This window comes from Glycine max, chromosome 8 (genome assembly GCF_000004515.6).
Source record: "Glycine max cultivar Williams 82 chromosome 8, Glycine_max_v4.0, whole genome shotgun sequence".
Taxonomy (NCBI): Eukaryota; Viridiplantae; Streptophyta; class Magnoliopsida; order Fabales; family Fabaceae; genus Glycine; species Glycine max.
Window position 1 is genome coordinate 11,902,420 of NC_038244.2, and position 10,819 is coordinate 11,913,238.

The following is a 10,819-nucleotide window of genomic DNA, read 5'->3' on the forward strand; positions in this document are numbered from 1 at the left end:
TGAATGATTTTCTAAAAAAAATGAATGATTTGTCTAGCCAATAAACTATAATCATATAATAGGTTCGTGCCTTAAAACGACATTAATCACCATTTTTGTCTAGCCAATAATTTGAGGCAACTTATTATAGGTCTTTGTTTTGTTGGCAACATTTTGGCAAGCTATACGTCATGTTCACGGGAAAAATGACCAAATACATTTCAGTTATTCTATCCATTTTTGCAATAATTATCATTCTAAACGTTTCAATTTATTTAAAATTATTTATTATTTTAAAATTTTAAAATATATTACAATTTTAAACTCATTTTATCTTTTGTTATTTTTATAAATAAAAATAAAAATATTAATGGAATAAAAGGATAATTATTTAAATATAATTATATTGTTTTGAAGCAAGAGTTTTTAATGACTATTTTAATTTTTAAATCATCTTAAATTATAAATTTTTAAAACTACATTGAATAGTTTTATAATAAATTTAATTTATAAAAAAGAGATCAATTAGTATCCTCCAGAAAGTTAAACCAATCCTTAAATAAAATTTATAATGGTGATGGTTTAGGGTACGCTAAACGGCCAAATGAATGGTGAAAGTGAAAACAACAAAAGAGCATGAAACGACAAGGTCTCTAAAATAAGCATAAGTTAACTCAAATAGAAATTAATTGATAATAAAATTTTTTTTCAAGATGAGATCGATACTTCAGTCAGAAAATCAATTGAGAGAGACTCAATTCGACATACTCCTCTGGTTTCGATTAAAAAAAAAATTAATATTTACTAAAAAAATTAGTTAATTTCATTAAATTGTGTTATTTTTAATTAAAAAATAAATACTATTTTTAAATTATCATATATTGAAACTTAATGCCAAACATACAAAAATCTTTAATTTTATTAAATGAAAAATATTTTAGAAAAAATCTTATTAAATAAGATATAATTAATTAAAATTTACTTCTTTTTTTTTAAAGAAAAGTTCTCTCAATCATTCGAATATCCGAGGCCTCGTTGTGTTCTTTGGCCAACGTACTCCTAGGTAATCAAGATATCCGAGACCTCATCCTAATGTGTTCAGATATTTGGATCTCCGACACCTCTAGTATAAAAATCATACAATTCATTGTGTAAAACAACATAATTTAGTGTTGTTTTACACAACATAATCGATTATGTAACTACCTAAACAAATAGTGAAATTCATCTCCCTCACCGTTGCTGCTATTGTGCACAACTCCTGCTTAGCATCATATTGAATATAGTTGCTGTTACTCTTTTTTTTATTACTCAATTTTTATTAGTTATTACTCAACTTATAATGTTAGATAATACACTATGTATTTATGTTATTATTCAATCATAAATTATTATATACCATAAATTTATTAATTTTTACACAAACAAATCCAAGGATAGCAAACATGGCTTTGCTTCCTCCAATCCTTTATGTATATATGAGAAAAAAAGGTTAAAATTAAAAAAATATTAATAAAGGAAAATATATAAGAAAATTATATTTTTGAGTTGATATTTGTTTAAAATTTTTCTAGTGGTAGATCATATTTCTAATTTTATTCATAAAATTAATAATAAATATTTTTAAAACTTATTATTTATTTAAACTTAAATATTTAAATAATTATGTAAAAAATATTTGGCCTCCTCTTGATACATTCTCGAATCCGTCGATGCATTTACATAATTATCGTAAAAGCCATTTCAATGGTTTATAATTCATTGAGTGTAAAAAAATTTATAGTGATAATGCATGTAGATTAAAATATTATAATATTTACTTATATTTATTCAAAAGATACCAGTATAATAAAAAAAAATTCTAACTAAACACAGAAGTCAATCCCAATAAGTAAACGATTGTTGCGAAAATGGGTCGTATCAAATCCAAAATTTGAATACACAAATAAGAAATAATTTTATAGGCATGAAGGGTAGCATTATTGTTGGTACAAACACGACAGACGCAGACAAGATGAGTGGGAAGAGCATGAAGTTTTCAGAAAGAAAGGACGGTGGAGAAATAAAGAAAAAAGGTTTGTACATTCCACATGCAATCGCGGAACTTGCAGCTTCCAATTAGAAAATTTGAAAGCGAAGATGGAAGGAAGTGGAACCAGTGATTAGATGTGCCACTTGAATGGAAGCAAACGCATGCCAACCCTACTTGCTTTGCCTATGGTATCATAGAGCTTTGTAGAATTTTCTGTAATTTTGAGTTCTTCGTTACATCAAGATCAAGAGAAATGTAGCAGTAGGGTATTATATTTTTTGGCCAGTATTGGAATATATTTGTTGATTTTACCGATGATTATTATTTTTTAAAATATAATTTTTGTCTTTTTATTCTTTTAATTTGTTTTATTTTTTTATTTTTTAATTGAGATATTTTATTTTTCACTTTTAAAAAGTTTGTAATTTTAATCTTTCATTTTTTAATTTAAATATTCCATCTCACACTTTAGAAAAATCTATAATTTTAATTCTTGTGTCTAATTTTAAACTTTGGATGGTAACGTTGACGAACAATTACTTGTTTATTATTATTATATACCTAAGAAATATATTTTTTTATTATTTAATTGCTAACAAACTAATTTATTAAAAAGTACATAATCAATAAGTATGAAAATTGATCAAGGGGACTAAAATCACAATTTTTTAAAAGTGATGGACAAAATAACTCAATTAAAAAATAGGGAACTAAATTTACAAAGTTTTTAAAAATAGAGGACAAAATATCTCAATTAAAAAATATAAAAACTAAAATCACATATTTAGGAAAATAGGAGAACGAAAATTACATTTTAGCTTTGTTTTTTTAATTACTAGGAAGTGAAGGCAGGTGTATTTGGGGATTTATAATAATTTACATCATTGTTCAACCACTTGAGTTAGACTTCTTTAATGTGAATGACTAATTTTTGTTTGAGAAGTTGATTGATCATTTTTATAATTGAATCATTATCCAAATAAAAAAAGATAAATAGATAAATATAATCAAAGCAAGTTAGACTCATATAATGGAAGGACTTTATTTAAATAGGTGAATAAATATAATGGGGTTTAACTTAATTGGTTCATTAGATGTGTAGGTATTGTAGATTTTTAATAGTCTGTTGGATCCCTACATGTAATGAAAAAAGATGAATAGATTAATCTAATCACAATAAGTTAAATTAGTATAATATTATTTTATTAAGGATGTATGAGTTATTGTAAACTTTTAATATTGTATTGGATTCTCACATAATGTGATATTAATGTATAATACTTATTAGTTTTTTTAATGGTTATATATATATATATATATATATATATATATATATATATATATATATATGACTATTTTTAGTGAAATTTTTTCTCTCAATTATATATTTTTTCCATTATGAGGTATTTTTTCTCTCAACAAATGTGTTTAACTAAAACTCGATGTAAATATGAAATGATTTTGATCCAAAAAGAATAATATTATTTTTTTTGACAAAAAAATTAAATCAATCATACCATTGAATTCTTTCAAAATATAAATTTGGAGTGTATTTTGTAAAACTAACTTTGCTAAGATTAATAAGACTGAAACTTATAAATTAGTTGAAAAACTGGAAATTATAAGCTACTTGATTGAATTGAAAATGTTTGGTAAGATTGACCGATAACTTGGTTGTATAATAACATATATAATTATTTATTTAATTAAAGTATAATGTATTCTTAATTACTTTTTAAAAAAATATTGAAATTTAAATTAAAACTAAATATATTAAAAATAAGTTTAAAGAGATAAGAAATTAAGAGAAATTGTTAAAAAAATCTCAAAGCTCTAGTTTAATTGAAAACTCTCAATTCTAGTTAAAAAAAAAAATAGTTAAATACTCTCGTGATTGATAATATAGTTATTTTAATTTATAGGCTAAAATATAATTTTGTCATTCTATTTTTTTTAAATCCGTGATTTTAGTTTTCCTATTTTATAATTGAGATATTTCATTTTCTTTTTAAAAAATCTACAATTTTAATCTCCTATTTTTTAATAGAAATATTTCGACCTATACTTTTAAAAATTTAATGATTTTAGTTCCTATAACCAATTTTGAATGTTAATATGTGTATTTCGTTAGTTGACACATGTTTGTTTATTAATCATGTGACAAATGTTTTTTTAATTATTTAATTGCTGATAAACTTAATTTATATAAAAATAATTAAAAAAATATACAATCAATGTCAAAAATTAGTCACGGGTACAAAAATTTTAATTTTTTTAAAAATGGAAGACAAAATCTCTTAATTAAAAAATGAAAAAACTAAAATTATAAATTTTTTAAAAATCTCAATTAAAAAATAAGAAGACAAAAATTAAATTTTAACCTAATTTATATACATAGAGAGTGACGTATGGAATTGGCAAGTGTATTTGTAATATATTGTCGTGTTATGTGCCATCGTGTTAAGCAAGAGTCATGTTTTTGGAAAAGGAGAAAGTTAGTTAATGAAAAAAAAACGTGGGTTGAATGATTGGGCCCATCGGTTTGGGTATATTAGATTCCTAGAGGGGAACTACTATTGGCCCCCACAAACTAGAGAAAAAGATCCTCTTACCCCTATCGGTTCTCCCTCCCTTTTTCCCTTCCCCTTCTTCTCACCCCCACCCAACCCATCTCTGCCTTAGATTCGAATCAGTGTTGCCCATCTTTGTCGCTCCAAACTCCAGTTCTGCATGAGCGACCCCCCCTTGCCCAGCCACCGTACTGCCACCACACCATCATTGCACCTCCACATGTGTGTGCAAACCAATGAGTATCGTTCGAGCTCTTGTATTAAGGCTGACGGGGAGGATTAACACGTGTCCTCTAAGGCCAGGTTGTCAACCACGTCATTTGTGGACCTTGGACAGTACAACAATAAATTGAGTTGACTTGCATCCATTACTAGAATCATAGAAATCTAAAAGCAATTCTCTAAGAAAAAAAAATCCAAATCTTAGTCATTAAGAAGAATTCAGTGTGCACATGTGCAAGTCATGATAAACAGAAATAATAATGTCATCATATTACATCTTGTACATAGTCATGAAGCATAAAAAACATAAATAATTGTCACATAATATACTATAACAAAGGATTTAGGAACAATGCATATAGCATTGGATACACAAACAAGCTATTGGATAGAACTTTGTTGAAGGAATTGATATGATGCATTAATCTAATGGCAGAATGGAAAAAAAAAACTGCTTCCATTTTTCTCACACCATAAGCTAATTCCCCTTAACCTCCCTGCTTCAACTATGCTATTGCTAACGAACTTCAGCCAGCTCAGTAGCATCTCTATTTTATATCCACTGGCCCTTCTATTTTATATAATTTTTGTTTACAGGGATCCCATCAGGCTACATCAAAATGAGATGAAATTCAGGGTATTTTTTGCTTTTTTCCCTAAATATATACAAAACAGAAGTTGAATATACATTTTACTCTAACCTGATAATACTATCATCACTCCCATTTTCCAATGGCTTGTATAGAGGATGTTTGCATTCTCGGAGACGTTCTATACCTTGAAATCAGTGGCCTATGTTGAGATCCAACAACCTACAATCCAACATCATACAACCGAATGATATGCTGCAGAGATAACCAAAAATCCAAAAATATAAAGGTACAAGAAATACAAAACCAAACTAGCCTTACAGTTGCTATTGATGGACTTATCTAATCAACCAAGTGAATAGTGAGACATCCATCCCCAAAATCATCGTTGAGGTATCTTTAATCAAGGGAAGATGCCCATAATGCTTTATTGCCAACAAAGAATTCATTCCTCCAAGCCATATATGGCAGGCATAAAAAATTATTTAAACTATACATGATGTTATCAAGTCAAACATAGCTATGTTTGTAAAAATGTCACAGTTACACAGTACTCAGTTACCTTAGAATTGATTTTAAGAAGTACATTGGTAAGGTATTGATCAGTGATCTTGACAGGGGCAAATGTACTAAGTGATAACACCAATTTCACTCAGACACTTCTTTTTCCAAGGCCCTAAAGTTGATGAATGATCATAAGGTGAATAAAAAATATTTGATATAAAAGAAAACCTAGAAACATTTGCCTAAAGATATACCATATGTATCACAAATTTTACTCTATGGCAAGACACAAAGAATCAACTTTGGTTCTCTATTCAGTTTTGATGCAAGCAGGTCAAACATTCTTTCAACCCATGCAACAGGGTTAGATTTTCTCAACTGTGGTTCCTCCTCTATCAAAGTATATGGTCGTTCGATGTTCTGCATAGATATTTATAGTACATTTGAAATGGATTAATCAAATAAAAAGAAGAAAGAAAGCAGATTAAATATAGCATCAAACATTATAATACAAAGCCTGGTGACATACAATGCCCTTGCTCATTCCACATCTGATCAGCTCCCTTGATATGTAACTAGTATCACAACTTACAAAAAAGTTGACAACAACCTAATAATCAATATGTGATGCTTGTAGAAGTGTCTATAAAAAAGAAATATAACATCATAAAAATAATGCAATACCTTCTTATTAAAATTCCACCTTCTGTTATGGGGGATGCAATCATCATTCTTACCCACCTTCAACTGTGTCTCAAATAGAATTGTATCAATGTGTGCATTTAATTCTCAGATAATTGAAGGAAAGGATAGAAACTGGATCAGAAATGGAAGAAAATAGAATTTATTTATTGATTGATTGTATCTCTACAAGGAATTCCCTGGAAATTTGAGAGATACAGGCCTCTCTCAAGTCCCAATTATATGTCACCAAACGACTAGATATCACTCCCTCTCAATCCCTCTTATTTAAAGGCAGCATGCCTTATTTCTTCAACCGACTGACCTACTAACTATCCAACTAACTCACTTAACTAACTACTAATGACTCTCCCTGACCATACACCTTATCCATAATACAAAATAAATAAATAAATAAAAGTTGGGCTGTTTACATACAAAGTTGTCATATTGTCGTCTGCCACTTTATTTGATGATATGGGTCTAGTGATTTGATTCCAGCTAAGATCTCTAGAAAACATGAACCAGTCACAAATGAGTTTGTAGCCAAAATGGCAGAAAAAAATGATTTCTCTATCATTAGGCACAATATAAAGCAAAGCCAACAAATATACTCAAACATACAAATAGGAAAGCTTGGGTATTGAACTGGAATCAGGAATACCTCCTTGTAGACTACATTTTCGTAGACTTCTGTTAAATCATATTATCCAGTTCAACCATGGTTCAACCACTAATTTAACCAGTTTAACAAATCAATTGTGACCTAGAGATCTTGCTAGTTCAATATCTACTAAGGTTTAAAAAATGTTAGATAACATGAATGCCATCAATTTTTTCACTCTGAAAAACTAGTAACTTTCAAAAAATAAGATAATTTAAATTAAAATAACTTTATTATATATATAAAATAAGATGCCGATGAATATATAAAATCCCTGGAAAAATTATCTCACTTTTATTATATATATATATATATATATATATATATATAATAAGATGATGATGAATATATAAGGAATGCTCATCCAAGAACGAGGAAATGAAAAAAGATACAAGAGTTGCTGCATAGAATAAACATACATCGCACACTTCCTTTATCTTATCCCTGCAATATAATAAACTTCAATATTAATTAAAAAAAAAAACTCTTTAGTCTCTTGTCCTTACTGGTTCCATTGCATACCAATTGAAGCATTCCAAATTTGATAGTAAAGATATACTCCACACAGTCTGAATTGCAGCAAGAACAGGATCAGATTCAGTTTTCTCTGAATAGAAATGCCACATGCAGCAAGAACCACATATATACATGTGTAGAGTATAGTTAATATAAATTCATACATACATGTTAACTTACCTATACGGCTCAGAATTTTTGTATATGTCGTGAAAATCAAGACTTCCAACATCCAAGTAGTTGGGTTGTAGCCATCTTTGATTTTAGTAACCCCTTCAATGCTCAGGCCAATGGAAAAGAATGACAAAAAAAGCAAATGCAAACAAAAATCATGGCTGTCTACTTGAAATAATATTGGACTTAAGTTGCATCTAACCTCAAAATACTTGATCGGTTTACTAGAATGATGTCCCAATGGCCCAACAAAGGTGACCAGGGTTTGAGTAGTAAGGTACAGAGAAACAGAACCAATGTAAACGGGCTATAAGTCGAAGCATACATTTTGTCAAGCCTGCACATGCATTTATACTACACAAAACAGTATAAAAATCTAGAAATTAGCCTGCATTGATTCAATTTATTTTAAAGAAATAATCTCTTATTTTTGCCAATTTAAAAAAAAATTGAAAAATAAGTGATTACTTCCTACAAAACAAAACAAACTATATTCCCAAACAAGCATTTAATCATTTAGGTAAACTAGATTTTTCCAACAAGCTGGGACAATTGGAGCTTCTAATTTTTCAAAAATGTTTTGGGGCTGCAAATTCACTTTGTCGAGAACAAAACCACCGGGCATATCCAAGTGCTCTAGATGTTAAAAGATAACCCGGTTTAATTAAATAAAAATTCACAAAACTGAAAAAGCCCAAAGTTGTTTCCATCAGGAGCTTCTTCACCTGATAAACCAACATATGTTTGTTAAAAATCCTAAAATTTATCAGCTTAATTTTTTCTTAAGCTAAAAATAAAAAAACTTCTTTTTTTCATGCAAGGCTGTAACAAATTCCTGTTCACCCGACTAGAAGACCAAAAAAATACTTTTTGTTTTAATTCCTCAATAAATATTTGGTACTTTGGTTTGGTCAGATATTTTTATAAGAGAGAGAAAGGAAGAGATGGAGCCATGAAGGATACTAATAGCACAAGAACAAACAAACAGTTACACAAGGACTTAGCATTTAGCAAGCTAATGTCAATCAGAATAAAATATTCTACAAACTCAATAAAAAGTGGTCTCGTTCTCCTTAGAATATATAATGTTTAACGCAAAAGAATCCCGAGTAACGAAATAAACACATAGAATTCAGAATAAATTACAGAAATAATTTGATTTTTAAGCTAGATTTGAATACAAACACAGGGTTTTCCTATTATAAACAAAGGGGATTTCAGATCAATTATTAGAACGCTGTTTAATTTTTTATTTTAATTAAAAAGAAGGTTTTCTATTAAGTGAAAGTGAAAATTGAGAGTTAATTTGTGTAGAGTAAATCAAAACATGAAAAATAGAGAGAAATTCATTCCAGCAGAAGCAATGCATGTAATTATCCTATGTGTAAAATAAGCTATATATGGCTATGTATATCAGTTATGAATACATGTAGAGCACAGAAGTTATAGACAAATAAGATATAGTTTGATCAAACAAGTTCAGAAAGAACCCAAGAAACAGGACAAGAAGACGGTTGTAGAACAGGACAGGAGGGTTGAACAGTGGGAGGGTGGTCTGTGTCTCTCGTGAGATAATGATAATGATGATTCTCTTGTCCAAATTCCACAATCAGAAACACGACCAAAAGCTTCACCAGATATTCTTCAAGAGATTTGAGTAGATGATGATACCTACACCTCTGGATTCTGGAATGCCACATAACAAAAGCTGAAAAACAAAAGAAAAACGAGGCACACCTAACAAGAAAATCAGAGGATGAACTTCTTGGTGATCTTGTCTTTGATGTTCGATTGATAGAACTTCATTTGGGTGAAGGAGGCATACCTAAATTGAAGCTTATTTGGCTCAGACAGAAATAAAGACTCTCGCAGGATTAATACATATTTATAGAGATGGGATGGGTCTCAAAATTCACTTGATAAAAAACTATCCGTTACGTTATAACTATTTTTTTTAATTACAATATCTTATCTTTTATCTTAATTTATTATATCTTTGATACTTTCCCTTATTAAATGACCTTCAATCTGATCTTTAACATTAAATGATCTTCAATCAAATCTCTTATCTAATCTTGTTATTAATTGTCATTATCAGATTTTTCTTTGAAGGAGTCATGATAACATACTTATTTTACAGTTATATTTTATGATTATTTGTAAGTGTAAAAATTTCAAAATATTAACCGATTTTTTTTTAAAAATCTTTACCAAATAATTATGGTTTTGTTTTTTTAGAAGAGATACAATGAAAACATTAATTGAGAGACTCAATAATAAATCTTAAAGTAAAAAAATCCAACTTTTTTATTCTTGAACTTTATTTTATTTAGTTACTTTTTGAAGATTCCAAGTTAATGCTCAAGAAGTTCTTGCGCATTTTTTATAATTTGAAATACTAACAAATATTAGGAATCATAATTCAACCTTCTTTTTATGACATTTAGGAGTAGCATAGATGGTATAGGATGATGATAGTGATCTTCGGCACCAAATGATACAAAAGAGGTTAAAAAAGAAAAAGGAAAAAGAAATGAAAAATTGTACACCTTTCGGAAAGGACATCCCCAGAACATCAATTCCAAGAGAGTGATGACTCTTAAGCATTTGCATTAATAGATTCAATGCTTGGAGGGTTGTATCTTGTTTGGAATGAAACTGTTAGATGGTCAACTTCAAAATAAGGGATGACTTACCCTTAAATATTTACACCACGAGGTCCAATGCTTGAGGGGTTGTATACCATCCGGGATGAACATCTCGGGATTACTGACTCAGATGGAAAAAAGGCAGCTTGACCTTAAGCATTTATGCCTAGCCAGGCTCAATGCTTGAGGGGATGTATATTACCCAGGATGAGTATCCCGGGAGCATTGACCTTAATAGG

The 10,819-nt window shown here is 28.9% G+C and overlaps 1 long non-coding RNA gene across 5 annotated transcripts; it reads right to left on the minus strand.

Annotated features, from left to right (window-relative positions):
• Nucleotides 1-4,523: 4,523 nt before the first annotated feature.
• Nucleotides 4,524-9,875, minus strand: LOC102663537 (uncharacterized). Of its 5 annotated transcripts, none has more exons than XR_005892567.1 (11): nt 9,758-9,875; nt 7,939-9,640; nt 7,749-7,811; nt 7,017-7,088; nt 6,582-6,644; nt 6,427-6,484; nt 6,152-6,317; nt 5,956-6,069; nt 5,715-5,844; nt 5,505-5,615; nt 5,051-5,413 (listed from the first exon to the last, which is right to left on the minus strand). It is a non-coding gene; the product is annotated as an uncharacterized lncRNA (long non-coding RNA). The 5 variants fall into 5 exon arrangements; XR_005892568.1 differs by having other exon boundaries at nt 7,939-9,669; nt 9,758-9,816; XR_005892569.1 differs by having other exon boundaries at nt 7,939-9,618; nt 9,758-9,790.
• Nucleotides 9,876-10,819: the final 944 nt, after the last annotated feature.